At 42.5% G+C, this 14,908-nt stretch overlaps 1 long non-coding RNA gene across 1 annotated transcript; it reads right to left on the bottom strand.

Annotated features, from left to right (window-relative positions):
- Window positions 1-7,887: 7,887 nt before the first annotated feature.
- LOC307218338 lies at window positions 7,888-14,590 on the bottom strand. The gene is made up of 3 exons (XR_013839920.1): window positions 14,477-14,590; window positions 9,298-9,382; window positions 7,888-8,464 (listed from the first exon to the last, which is right to left on the bottom strand). It is a non-coding gene; the product is annotated as an uncharacterized lncRNA (long non-coding RNA).
- Between the last annotated feature and the right edge of the window lie 318 nt (window positions 14,591-14,908).

Here is a 14,908-nt window from a genome sequence, read left to right as displayed (position 1 = left end):
TTCTGCTTTCTGTTGCAAACTCCTTTACACATCCAGTTTCACTTTACTGGAAAGGGGAGGTTTTGTTTTCCATGACTATTTTTTTGGCATGAAGATCTAGGCCCGCCCCCCCGCCCCGTCCTGACCAAAAAATGCTTCCTTTGTTCTTACTGTGAGATCATTTTTACCTAAAGTAAGTCAACTAACTACAAGTGCTTTATCAGCCAATAAGTGTAATATAGCCACTGATGCAGTATAGTCTATTAGGCACACAGAATCTCTCAATATGTTCCAAGCATGTAAAAAAACAAAAACAAAAAAAACCATTCTTAACCATTCTGAAAACTGTATGGCAAGTGTTGCTGTCAGGTGAAGCAGAACAAGTTGTGGGTAAATTAATGCACAAGAAACCCACTCACTGGATTTGAAAAAGAAAAGCAACATCAAAAGGCAAGTCATCATTTTTGAGCCCATTTCTTACAAATGAACTTACTAGGTAACTTCCTAACTTAAATGTTTCCACTGTCAACAAGTTGAAAGTTAACTTCATTTCATTTCAAAGACTGTTTAAACTAAATTTATCTAGCTAAAAACATCATCATTAATCTTTCCTATGGCTGTCGCCATCCAGTGAGAGGGGAGGGGGGGAGGGAGGGAGGGAGGGAGGGCTCTTCCTTTCACTCTTCCAGTCCCAGCAGATGGCACCGAAATGTATAGGAAAAAGAGCCCATTTATGTTCCTGTGGTGTTGGTGTTATTTTAGCTTCCCTTTCATATAGCTGGACAGCAGGCAAGACTCCAAATGTGGTTTGCAGAACTTTGAGATGAATTGAGCCTCACTGGATTTTAGGAGGACACACGGAAGGAAGTGGTATTTATTTGCTGACCACAGTTTGAGGAAAAAACCTGCTGAGCAAGACATCTGAGGTGGAGAATGGAACTGTAAAATGAAGAGAAAATAGTAGTTTCAGGAAGGATAGCCAACCTACTAAATGAAAGACACAGTCCAGATTTTGGAAGATTTGCACTTCCAGCTTAATGAATGTGTGTTTCATGCCAGCTGATACAACTTGTCAGGCTTGAAACTATTGTGCTTGATTGAAGCACAATGCATGGAGACCCTGGCATTTCAAGATTTATGAAGGCCACACAGAACCACACTTACCCTTAGCATGTGAACTGTTGTCAGATCAGGTAGAATTCAGGTTGCCATGGCCTTCTCTCCTCTATTGGGGAGAAAATGAGAGCCTTGTTTGGCCAGCAGGCAGGAGGAAACAGTGGGTATGACAAAAGGTCAGCTTCACCCTGCCTTCCAATAGCAACCACAAAATATGGGTCAGTCTACCCAGAGATTTGCAGGTGCCAAAAATCTGAATCACACCACACCCTCCTCTCCCCCACCCCAACGACTGTGCAAATTGTGATTGGAACATCTGAATTCTCTTCTTCTCTTTGAGAGTTTCCCACCCTCTATAAAAATCATGGAGGTTGCCCTATTCTCTGCCTTCTTCCTGCTGTGGTCAGCAACCACTGAAACCTAGGTGGGTCTCACCCAAATGGTTTGAAATGGAAGGCATTCTGTTTTTTGGTTTCCTGATAAGTGGTACCTAGTTAAACTTTGTGTGTGTGTGTGTGTGTGTGTGTGTGTGTGTGTGTGTAGTTTCCCACTTCTCAATCTCTCCCTGCTTGGCTCTTCAATAAATGTCCTTATTTTGAACTGAGCAGCTAAACCAATTACCTTAACAAAGGAACCAGTTTGACTGCTTCACAGAATTCCCTTTGATAGATTCTAACCTCACAGATACAGGATCATAGATGTGAGAAGGGGCACAGGGGTATCATCCAGACTGACCCCCCCCCCCCGCCAATCCTATAAAAATATATTTCAGACATATTGATACATGCCAGCTTTTCCTGCAACAAAATGTATTCCCCTTATTTCACATGATTTAATGGCAATTATTAATTCTCCTGAATTAACAAGGCTCTGGATAGTTATTTTCATTCAGCTATTTGGCAACAAATGCTTGTATTGCACAATTCTTGGCTTGCAGGGGATTGGAGCAGATGATCCTCAGGGTTCCTTCTAACTCTCAGGTACTATGAATAACTAAGATATTTGGAAAAGACCTTTTTCCAACAAAATCTCTCTCTCTCTATCTCTCTCTGTCTCTCTTTCTCTCTCTCTCTCACACACACACACACACACACACGGAGCATCTGGATGGATAAGATTAATAATTTCTACTTTCACATGGAACCAACATTTTTCCTTGAACAAAAAAGGTTGAGCTCTGTTTTCCAATAACCCTCTAAGAAGCGGGAAAGAACAATGGATTAATCAAAAGCGACTCCAGACAGAAACGGAGACACTGTTTTGAAAACACAGGCTCAGACTGAATAGTCCTTGTACGCTCTCTCTTGTTGTGAATGTCGGCATTTCTGTGATGAGAATTCAGCCAAAGGAAAATGAACCTGGCACAAATGTTAATTGTAACAATTCGGAGGAAGACGAAAATTATCAAAGCTGAGCTTAGCCAAAGAGAGTAACAATTGCATTTTGGAAACAATGGGTTGTCTGGGAACAGATGAGAGATGGAACAAGAAGATACCCACAGCAGACAGATGCAGCTGTGCTGGCACGCTTGCTACCCAGGCTAGCCCAGAAAGAGAGGCAGTGTGGAATATTTGAACCTCCCAAGAGCCAAGGTCATATTTGGCAAGTTCTGTGCCATAATCTGCAAAGCAGTTCTCGTAACTGGTAGCTTTATTTTATTCAGCTTTACTTTTCTTTATTAAAATGCCCTTTCTCCATTTTCCTTCCTGTTGGGGCTGCAGTCTGAGGTGAACAGGGAAGCAGGAGGTGTACGATGAAGCCGGGACTGAAGAAATCTTATACTAGAATACTGCAGGGTTCAGGAAGACCTCAGGAAGACTCCAGCAAAGCTAGGCCACAACATGAAGTCTGTTCTATCCAGGACGCTTTTATTTTATTTTATCTGTTATTACATTTATATCTCATCTTTCATCCAAGGAGCTCAAGGTAGCATATACAGTTTTCCCTCTCCCTATTTCAACTTCCACAACTCTGTGGGATAGGTTTGGCTGAACTGGCCCAAGGTGAGCTTCGTGGCTAAGGGGGGATTTGAACCCTGGTTTCCCAGCTCCTGGTGCTGCACTCTAACCACTCCGCCACACTATGACCAGCTTGGGATGGAACAACTCCCACACTAGGAAAGGTTATGGCATTTGGGACTGTTAGAGAAAAGATGAGTAAGAGTTGGCGGGGTAGTAGTTTGTTAAATTATGCATGGATGGAAAAGTGGACAGAGAAAAGTTTTTCAGCTTCTCTCATAGCACTAGAACTCAGGGATGTCCAGCGAAGCTGAATGATTCAGGACACATAATAGAAAGGAGTTCTTCACACAGGCTATCCATAGTCACTAGCCACAATGGCTACGTTATCCATCCACTATGCCTCCACTATGCCTCTTGAATGAATACCAGTGGCTGGAAATCACAAGTGGGCAGAGTACTGTTGTGCTTGTGGGTTTCCTGCAGGCATCCTGTGAGAACAGGAAGCTGACTGGACGGGCCACTAGCCTGATTCAGCAGGTTCTACTTAGGTTGCTGCATTAACTAGACAGGAGGTCACTTCATGTCTTGCTCCCAGAGACAACCAGACAGCCTCTGACAGCTTCAGTATGCAAGTCTGAAATTCTCCTGCTCATACAGTTGAACACTACATACACATACCGTATAACAACTCCAAAGCCCTATCTAGCATTAGCAAATAAACAATAGCTCACCAAATCAGCAGTCCTTTCTGGGAGACTGAGCAGATCTCCACAGGGTCTCAGCTTCAGTCTAGCATGGTCATATTTCTCTCTCTTTCTCATGCCAAGAACAAGGGGTTGAAATACCTTTCAGTCCAGTCCAGTTTGTTGACCTGTCCAGTCTAGCTATCTAAACTGTTACATGAGATATTCTGGTTCAGACAGGTAACACTGCAAGACAATGACCCAAACATTATACTCATGTTACATCCTTCTTTAATAAAAGTACCACCACCTCACACCCAATTTGATCAAATACATAAAACAACAAGTTTTACGACCAATGAAAACACGATCTTAAACAAACACGATCTTATACAAACACAAAGTAATTATAAGACGGCTTCCTACTGATGAAAACTAGTTAGAAGTTTACAAATGAAACTGGCCACAATTCTCCTTCCCAGTCAAAGCTGCAACTTCTGCCACCGATCTGTAGCAAAACGATAAGGAGCTGGTCCCTGTAAACAGCAGCTCCTCTTGAGTATTATGATACAGAAGACGCAGTTTCTCAAAAATATAACAGTGCATGGACCCTTAAGCCACTGAAGATTGATGTGCTGTATCTGGACATCAGTAGCAGCTCAATAATTAACAACAGCTTTCCTTCCCCCTGCTGATCTAAAAAAAAGCATTGAAGTGGAGGAACTCTAAGTCTTAAGAATTTTGTGAAGGAAGAAATGTTTGGTGTTTCTTCCTGTGCATCCCCACCCCTTTGGTCTTTCCCACAAGCTGTTCATATCTGTGCAGTTTCATTAGTGTCAGATTTGTTTCTATTTGTGAAGACACCAGAAGGAAATGACAGGTCATTGACAAAGGTATGAACACCTTTTCAAATGTGTTCACACCTGGCTAGAGGTCTAAGGACTCCAATATTGGTGTGAAGCTCGTTTGAGAAACAGTGCGTATTTTATAACAAAGTACAGGGTAGTTTAGCATTTTGGATAATGTCACGTGAACACAGAAAAGCATTTTGGATAATGTCACGTGAACACAGATTAAAAACCCAGCACTGGAAATGCATAGTAAATGCGAGTGTGAACACAGCATTGACTGCAGCAGCCCAGGTCCTCTGTGCTGCTCTGTAACCTTATGACTCCAGGTATTCTCACATTGCATTCAGTGGCTAATCTAACTGCTGTTTTTGTAATGTCTGCAAGAATACTGAGAAGCTGCTGCAGGCACTCGGGGGGGGGGGGGCTTAAACTAGCACACACCAGTTATTTGCAATATGGACAGTTTCACTGTGATTTACAACACACAGCTGCTTTTCCTGGCGAGTTAAGCCAAATTAATCCAGACTTTGCTACTTGGTGGTTAATAAGCAAAGCAAGGCACTGTGCTCCACAGATTGGGGCACAAATTAGGCAAGGGGAATAGCATTAATTATGAGTAATAAGAAGAAGAGTTTGGATTTGATATCCTGCTTTATCACTACCCAAAGGAGTCTCAAAGCGGCTAACAATCTCCTTTTTCCTTCCTCCCCCACAACAAACACTCTGTGAGGTGAGTGAGGCTGAGAGACTTCAGAGAAGTGTGACTAGCCCAAGGTCACCTAGTAACTGCATGTGGAGGAGCGGAGACGCGAACCCGGTTCACCAGATTACAAATCTACTGCTGTTAACCACGACACCACACTGGCTCTGGGGAGTAAAGGAGGGGGGGATGCAAGGCCCATTTTCATGACCATATCTCTGTGTGTGGAAGTGTGGCTTTTCATCAGCTTCAGCCATGAGAATACTGACAGTACTACCCACACAAGCCACTGTAGACCAGGCTGCTCAGCAAGCCATTCTCACAGTGTTCTGTAAAGAATCCACATTGACTTTCGTGTACATTGGTGCATGACCAGTTTGACACATGTCAACAGGCTAGCGTGACTTTTGCAGCCCTGAAATGAAGCTGGAGATCTGACAAATCTACATGATGGAGCAAATAAACTAGGACATCTTCCACTAACCATAGTCTCCTGTTTTGTTCAAACCATGAATCCATGATTACTGGAACATTTTGTTTTTTTGAGCTTCATATAATTAGGCTCACCAGTACAAAGGTATTCTGTAGCCCCAGTATTGAAGTCCAGCTCTTGAGAACACCAATCTCACCTTCTGGACCATTACAGAATCAAGCAATTCCTATTTTTTCCTATGATACACTGGGTCTCAAACCTACCTGGCAGATGAAGTCCCATCTCTCAACCCTGGAAAACTTTACTCGTAACTCCATGTATGTATGCAAGTGTTTATTGTGTGGTTACTCCATAGTAATGGTTGTAGTTGTGGCAAGCTGTGCTGGAAAAGCATGAAAATTTTATTTTTATTTTTACATTCCATGAACTAACTGGGATTGCTCCCTTCCTGCAAGTTGAGTCATGGTACTGCAAGCCACTGAGAGGCTCAGAAGGAAGAGTCATGCTCCTTTCCTAAACGCTTCCACACTCTGCTAGCACGTGTCAGGAAACTGACCAAGGCAATTTCCATTTCAAACCTGGGCTAGAAGCCAGTTTATGAAGTTCTGTGTTACTTAAACACATTCTAGATTGCATATTGCAGGGGTCAGGGAACCCCAGGGATCAACAAGTGTCAACTTGAGATAAACAGTCTTTCTTTTTTAGTTTAGCTCTCTGTCCTCAGATGGAAAGCAAGTCTGCTCATGTTACAGCCCATATTAATTTAGAAAACGATGTTGCATCCAGTGTTGGTCGTTCTCTCAATCTCATTTGAAACAGAATTGCTGTTTCCTTCTTTCTCCCCTTTCTGTGAAGTGTGTGCAGGGAAGAAAAGATAAAGATCTGTGCTTTCTCACCTCTGCAATGTGATGGTTCGGTTTCTACCTTCCCCTATACATTACATCAGGTCTACGTGCCCTGCTGCAGCGAAACATTTATGGTGTTCAAACACTAAACCTTCCAAATGGAAAAATCAATTGGTGTGATAAATGGTTCTTGGCTGGGTGAATCTAATGAGCGAGTGACAGGTGTTACAGCAGGATTACTTTTACACATTTTCCAGGGCCAACTTAGCCATTCACTTACCATCTTGTCCCAGATGAACTGCATTTATACAACCATGGATTTTCCCTTGAACAGCTTTGCTATGGATCTGTAACGTCTTGAGAAGTAAAGTAGTTGCAGAAGCAATACTTTATTAATTATTAAAACACCAAAATGAAATAAATAGCTTGCAGTACAGCTTGAGCAGACAAGGTGTTTTGACTGCTACAGCTAAACATTTGTTCAGCACCTACAGTGGTGCTAGGCTTCTTGGCTGTTAGTGTCCCCGAGCTAAATTGAAAGACAGATTTCAAGAAGCATACACCTACATTGCAGTGACCAAATATCTTGTTAACATATTACTTATAATGCAAATATCTTTTCTTTTTTTAAAGCAAGTAATTCATCCCAGTCACGTCACAGGAATGAAGTAAGGAAACTGTGTGCTCGCCTGTTGCAAATTAGAAAAAAAGAATTCATAACACATCTATTAGCCTCTGCAAGAACAACTATTGCTAGGACATGGAAATCATTACAATTATTAACTAGGGGCCAATGGTATCATGCAATTTGGCAAACAGCATTATTGGAAAAACTGACACAAAATTAAAAATAGCAAGAGGGCAAAAGCAGCACAACAATTTTCATGCAGTCTGGTGTGACTTTATTGATTACACAAATAATGAGGCCTATGGTAGTACAGTACACATAGTTTACAGCATGGCCTGGCATGCATGAAGTACATATTTTATTTTATTTTCTCTTCAGTCCTTTCCTCCCCCTCCTTCCTATAAATTCTAAATAAGTAAAATACATTTTACTTATGGCCACAGTGTGGTGTAGTGGTTAAGAGCGGTAGTCTCGTAATCTGGGGAACTGGGTTCGCGTCTCCGCTCCTCCACATGCAACTGCTGGGTGACCTTGGGCCAGTCACACTTCTTTGAAGTCTCTCAGCCCCACTCACCTCACAGAGTGTTTGTTGTGGGGGAGGAAAGGAAAGGAGAATGTTAGCCGCTTTGAGACTCCTGAAGGGGAGTGGAAGGCGGGATATCAAATCCAAACTCTTCTTCTTCTTCAATACATTTCACTATATATCATTTCATATCTGTAATAATTTTGTATTTATGCTTCGACACAACTTTGTCAAAATATTCAGAAATTTTTATCTCTGTGTTGTTGCCAGTCCAGTCAGCTTTTTTTGCATGGAATGGGAAGGAGCACACCATTTTGTTCTTCACCTCAGGCGGCAAAATATCTTGGGCCAGACATTTTGACAACTTTCATGATATCCATGTGGTGCAAATACGTTCATATTCTGCTCTTGTCTCTGAACATTTAGCTATGCAGCTTGTTATTTATGATGACACAAATAATAGCAAAAGTCACATTTAATTTTGACGATTTAAAAATAAGTACCTTTACGTTTGTTTTTAAAGTGACAACTTACGGGTTAATTTACATGCTCTGTTGATCTAAACTGCATCCATAGATACAAGGAGACAAGGGTGTGTGTGGAACAAAGTGTCCCTCATGGTCATCATTTGCAATATCAGGACACTTTGGAGGAAACTGTTGCCCAAGAGCCACTGTTCTCTCCTGTCATTCTGAGTTACTGAAGATGATTTCTGAAAGAGCACTTTAATCTACCTGCCATATCTCTGAATTGAAAAAGGGAACAAAAGCTCCGAAGGCGAAGCCAACAGAATTGTATTTGCCATGGCATTAAAGCAGCTCCTCTTACCTGGGATATCTGAGAGCTTAATCAGTTGCAAGCCAATCACCAGCCTGAATAAGAGAAACTCCACATGAATGCAAAAGGATAGATGAATCTTCTTTAAAGAGGCTAGAGGATTATTCTCCCATTTTCTCTACAGATTCTGAATACCCACTAATGTAAGCCACAGGAACGACGTAAATCGGAACATTTTGTGCCAGCCTGAAATGTGCAGCTTGATCACAACCAACAGCCATAATCAGGTGCCACATAATAAACCAGAGACCTGGAACTTTTGTTCCTAGCTCTTATTATAATAGAAATAGACTTGATGTGTAGTATCAGTACAGTGGTACCTCGGGTTAAGTACTTAATTCGTTCTGGAGGTCCATTCTTAACCTGAAACTGTTCTTAACCTGAAGCACCACTTTAGCTAATGGGGCCTCCTGCTGCCGCTGTGCCGCCGAAGCACGATTTCTGTTCTCATCCTGAGGCAAAGTTCTTAACCTGAAGCACTATTTCTGGGTTAGCAGAGTCTGTAATCTGAAGCATATGTAACCTGAAGCGTATGTAACCTGAGGTACCCCTGTATATTCATTTATATTCACACTCCCTCCAGGTGCTATAGGAGCCAACTCCTAGGGGCCAAGGGGGCTTTGCCACCTCATAAAATATTTGAGGTGGCTGTGTCCCCCCCCTCCCCGAGTTGATGGGCATTGCCATTCAAATGGTGTGTGCACACCACATCATTGATCAATTCTGTGGGGTGGGGCTTACCTGCCGCCCATATTTTATTCAAGTTGGTGTCTCTGCCAGGTGCCTTAAGGCAGCTTACGCGGTCCAGGTGCTTCCTAATTTGTTCCTAATGAAAGAGATGAAAAGTAATGTTCCAGAAATCAGTTCTGATAGACAACTAAGCCACTCATGGGGTTACAGGGATTACTTGCAGCCTACTTTCACAATCTGTCTGTTGCCTACGCCTACTGTTCAGATATAATGAAAGAGAAACTCTCCTTTTTGCAGTATTTGAAGGTTAGGTCATACTGTGCTAAACAAAAAATATGTCATTAATTGAAGGGGAAATTGAATTTCAAAGATTGGCATATTAAGAAGAAAAATATACTGTTGTCAAAGGTTATATATAACAATTTGAGGAACCATACAAAATCAAGTGCAGCAGTGATAGGCAACAAAATATGCCAGAAGAGATGTTGCATTTTTTTGGATCAGTAAGGGTTCTTGGGTTTCAAATAGCTTCAAAATTAGTATTAAATGGCATCAAAATGACATTTATCTACATGGGAATATTAAAAATATATATCCACAGGTGGTAATAAGAAGGCTAGTAAATAATGGTGGTAGGCATGACTAATGAACTCTTTTTCCTACATTTACATTTCCTACCTTTACATTCATTGGCTTATTGAACCCTGTAGCTTTCTAAAACCCATCAGACATATTCATGATTAAGAGACAATATTATATATTTCAACTCCAGCAAAAAGCATGAAAGAATGAATTTGAAAAGAAAGGAAAACAGAATTACTTACTAAGATCAGGAATCACTAGTTGTTAGGCAAGCTAATCACATAAAAATAATAACTGTGGATTTTGATACCATGAGGAATGGATGATCACCAGTAACAGAATATTTGATAAATAAATTGCTAGTCTCAAATGATGAATAGCATTTCGTATAGAAATGAAGAATAAAGCCAATAATAAATAAATAAATAGAGGATGCATGTCAATGCATGCAGCTAAATAATAACAATAACAATAACAATAACAATAATAATAATAATAATAATAATAATAATAATAATAATAATAATTTTGTTATTTATACCCTGCCCATCTGGCTGGGTTTCCCCAGCCACTCTGGGCAGCTTCCAGCAAAATATTAAAATACAATGCAATATTAAAATTGTATTTTAAAATTATAAAATACAATATTAAAATCTCCTGCACTGTGCTTAGGAGAGCTGTGTTAAATCCTATGGCATACATTTGAGACTCCAGTTAAAAGATGTCATTTGGTCCACAGGACAGTGTGTTTACTATATACCTATTACACTATGTGCCAGCATTAGAATGCTGTTCTTTGTTGAAATGACTTTGGACTATATTTTTTTGGTTCCCTTCACTTAAATAACCACAAATAACCACAACCATAAAAACTGGTTGCTCAATTTGGCACTGGGGGAAGGACTCACTGTCCCTTCCTTGACTCCTCTCAGTCAAGGAGTGAGCTACTCTTACAACAGGATGGGCCTTCCAGTAATAGGTACATCTAATATGGTGCTAATACCTGCTCTGGGATTGCAAACCTTGATGCATGTGGTTGCTAAGATACACTTAATGTTCCTTAGAAGATTCACTATCACACCAGACCTCTGGGTAATTTCATCCCATTCTGGTACACTCAGCTCTGGTCAGGAGTGCTAATAAATAAGTAGCAACTTTAACATCGCTTCGCTTTCAAGGGGAAAAGGGCCCTCCACACCAGGTGAAGGAGCTGTAAAGATGAATATACCTAATTAACTCAAGGCTGAAGGAAAATGGAACACAAATAAATGAGGCCTTCTTCTCTGGGCCAATGCTGGTTTTAAGAGCAATGGCTTATCAAAAGCTATATTAAGATAAAAATCGTAATTACAGTGGTTACAAACTTAATTCATTCCAGAGGTCCATTCTTAACCTGAAACCGTTCTTAACCTGAGGTACCACTTTAGCTAGTAGGACCTCCCGCTGCCACCATGCGATTTCTGTTCTCATCCTGGGGCAAAGTTCTTAATCCGAGGTCCTACTTCCAGGTTAGCGGAGTCTGTAACCCGAAGTGTTTGTAACACAAGTTGTTTGTAACCTGAGGTACCACTGTACCAGACACCTCTTGATTAATAAACCATTGCCCCAAATACAATTTTACCAGAAGTTGTTAGCTCTTGCAGGTTTCTGGAAAGGGTGTGGGTAGAGGGAGTTGGTGTACCACCTAGTGTAGCACATCACCTGTGTGCAGGTTAGGCATATAGGAAGCTGCCTTCTACAGTGGTACCTTGGGTTACAAACACCTCGGGTTACAGGCACTTTAGGTTACAGACTCCGCTAACCTGGAAGTAGTACCTCGGATTAAGAACTTTACCTCAGGATGAGAACAGAAATCACGCGCCGGTGGCACGGCAGCAGTGGGAGGCCCCATTAGGTAAAGTGGTACCTCAGATTAAGAACAGTTTCATATTAAGAATGGACCTCCAGAACGAATTAAGTTCATAACTAGAGGTACCACTGTACTGAGTCAGACACTTCCATCTAGGTCTGTATTGTCTAGACTCTACGCTAGCTGGCTATGCGTCTCCAGGGTTTCAGATGGGAGCCATTCCCAGCTCCATGTGGAGATTGTGGGGGTTATCAGTGCCCACTGCTACAGTAATGGACCTTGGCAGGTGCCCCCAAATATTGACACCTGACACAAGCCGCCCCCCAATCCACCATGTTATGACGATGCGTGTTCCAAAATGCTTGTTTTCCTGAATCTACTACGAGTTTAATCTAGACCAGGAAGTACTGGTTGCTGCCTCAAATTTAATTTAATGAGAATGCTGTATTACTCTCAGCATCTGCAATCTTGCAATACTGTCACCGCTTTGTACCAAACCAGCTGTATTTGTGCGGTATTTTGCCCTTTTTCTGTAATGCCACACCATAATCCTGCCATTTTACCAATTCCATGATGCCCAGTGTGTCCTAAAGTCAAATGTACATGAGGTAGGATGGCAAAGTGGTTCTGTTCTTAAGAGCAAAAACCCACCATGCACTGGGAGTCTCAGCAAAGACGAAAGTGGAGAAAAGCAGAAAGGGTTTTTCTAAAGATGAGCACCCAATTAACAATACTGAAAGAATGACAGCAGGAGTGTAACCTAAAAAGGCTGTTGGATTTTTCAGAGTTCGGAAAACTAAACTGGAGGCAAAGTTTGTCCTCCATGCTGCTATTCCTCATCACTGCTTCAAAATCTGGAATCGTCTTCCAGCAGGCCCTTACTCTTCCAGCTTACAACACAGGGACCATTGGGTGGGAGTACTACATGGCTCCCCAATCATCCCTTCCCTCTGACTTCCACGTGCTGAGTGTGGATATCCGAGTAAGAAAAGCCTATCTGTGCAGTGTAGATATAGCGAGTGAAAGCGTCTTAGGTCTTAGACCTTTTCTGTACTGTCCATCAGTCTGGAAATTCATCACAGTGAAAATGAGACATGGGCAATTTTCTCTCTAGCTGGCACGTTGCAAAATAAATTGGGTTGTTGGCTTTTGTTTTGTTTTTTCATGGCAGTTTAAATCCAGTAAGTCTTTGTTCATTCTGTCCAACTATAACGTATGGAAATACAAGGGATGTCTCATTTGTTATTCCAAATGTTAAGTTGTTAAAAGACATGCTGGCACTGAAAATTACTCTTTCAGTTCCAACATTATTCAGTTGTAAGGAGCCCCTGGGATTAATTGACACCATAATCTCTTCTTGCTCAGGTCTTTCTTTCTCAACCAGAATTTAAAATAATAATAATAAAGGTCCTTGTCAAGGGTCTGACAGTAAAAAGACTAAAGGGGGTGGGATTGGATTGGTGGGGATGGCAAATGTGTGCTCATTCATCCTTCCTTTCTCTACCACCTGCATTCTAATTCAGAAAAAAAACCACATGTCAATAAATAAAGCTGCTCAGAGGTTTCAAGCTGCAGTGTCAAACATCAGCAAAAGTGGGAGGAAATGTAGTCCATCTGAAGGGTCACAAATTCCACATCACTGGCCAAAGCAAGACCTCCCCGGCACCCATGTCCAATTCATTCCAGTTAGTATTATTTTCAAGCTTGCTCAACAGTTGCATAGTGGCAGGGTTGAGCTGGAAGCAATACAAGTGCAGGCTGCTTGGATCTGAATGGTTGCCTCCTTCAGTATGAGAATAGTGCAGTCAACTTTGTTAATTTTACTCATATGCTGAAATGTAAAAGAACTCATTCCTTTCCCACTGCCAAATTGTGCAGCTAAAGAGGAACAGGGAAGTAGCTACAATCCGTCATCTAAATCCGCAGAGAAGTATGCTTTTAAATTTAGTTTTCTAAGTTACTGATTTTCAAGGTCTTACTTTTATTATAAGAAAGTAAGGCTGGGACGCAGGTGGCGCTGTGGGTTAAAGCCTCAGCGCCTAGGACTTGCCGATCGAAAGGTCGGCGGTTCGAATCCCTGCGGCGGGGTGCGCTCCCGCTGCTCGGTCCCAGCGCCTGCCAACCTAGCAGTTCGAAAGCACCTCCGGGTGCAAGTAGATAAATAGGGACCGCTTACCAGCGGGAAGGTAAACGGCGTTTCCGTGTGCGGCTCTGGCTCGCCAGAGCAGCGATGTCACGCTGGCCACGTGACCCGGAAGTGTCTCCGGACAGCGCTGGCCCCTGGCCTCTTGAGTGAGATGGGCGCACAACCCCAGAGTCTGTCAAGACTGGCCCGTACGGGCAGGGGTACCTTTACCTTTACCTTTAAGGCTGGGTGTGTGCAGGCAGTGATGTGGGCAAAGCCCTGCCAGCAAACGGGGCAAGTATTGTTGGTTTCATCCAGCCTTCTTTCCTTTCCCACTAAATCTGCAGAGGGGGAACCTGTGGTCCTCCAGATGTTGCCCATTATCCCTGGCCCAATAGCCATGATGGGTGGAGCTGATGGGAAATGAAGCCCAAATGGAGCTACAGGTTAGTCATCCCTGCATTAAGATAAAAAGGGGCACTGACCAATAAGTGACTGGGGATGTGCTCTCGGTGCCTACAGCTTGTTCAGGACTGTTGCCCATCGGGGAATTTCTCCAAAAGCACAACCATGTACGATTCCACGGTCGTCATCCCCGCCCCCCTCAGCATTTTCTGCTAAGATGTAGCGGCGTGACAAACAAACATTAAAAGCCTCCGAGGAAAGTGACAAACCTGCCCAGTGAGAATTGTATTACAGAATCGTAGAAGTGGAAGGGATCTTGGAGGGTCATCTAGCCCAACCCCCTGCTCCTCCGTGCAAGATCTGCAATGCAGGAGGGCTGCTGCGGGAGGCCGTTCAGCTCCCGCTTCTTATCTGGGGTAAACATACCCAATCTTATGCAAATAGGTTGCAACCCTTGGGGTTGCGGCAATCCTCTGCACGCTTCCTTGAGAGTTAAGCACTGAAGCCCGACTTAAGGGAGCAGCCATACATTTTTAAATAGCAAACTCGATTGCTGCTGCATTCATATTCGCCGTCACTTCCTACAGCAGTGCGGCATGCACACGTGCACATGTCTCTTATAACACCCGTTCACGAGTTCCCGGAATGAAAGGGTCAGGTTTCCCAGACGTGACTGTGCACAAATACAGCTAATGTCGCCC

The sequence above is a fragment of the Podarcis cretensis genome (assembly GCF_951804945.1).
Source record: "Podarcis cretensis genome assembly, chromosome: 6".
Taxonomy (NCBI): domain Eukaryota; kingdom Metazoa; phylum Chordata; class Lepidosauria; order Squamata; family Lacertidae; genus Podarcis; species Podarcis cretensis.
The sequence above is the reverse complement of the archived record's forward strand: the minus strand, read 5'-3'. Positions and strand labels throughout refer to the sequence as shown.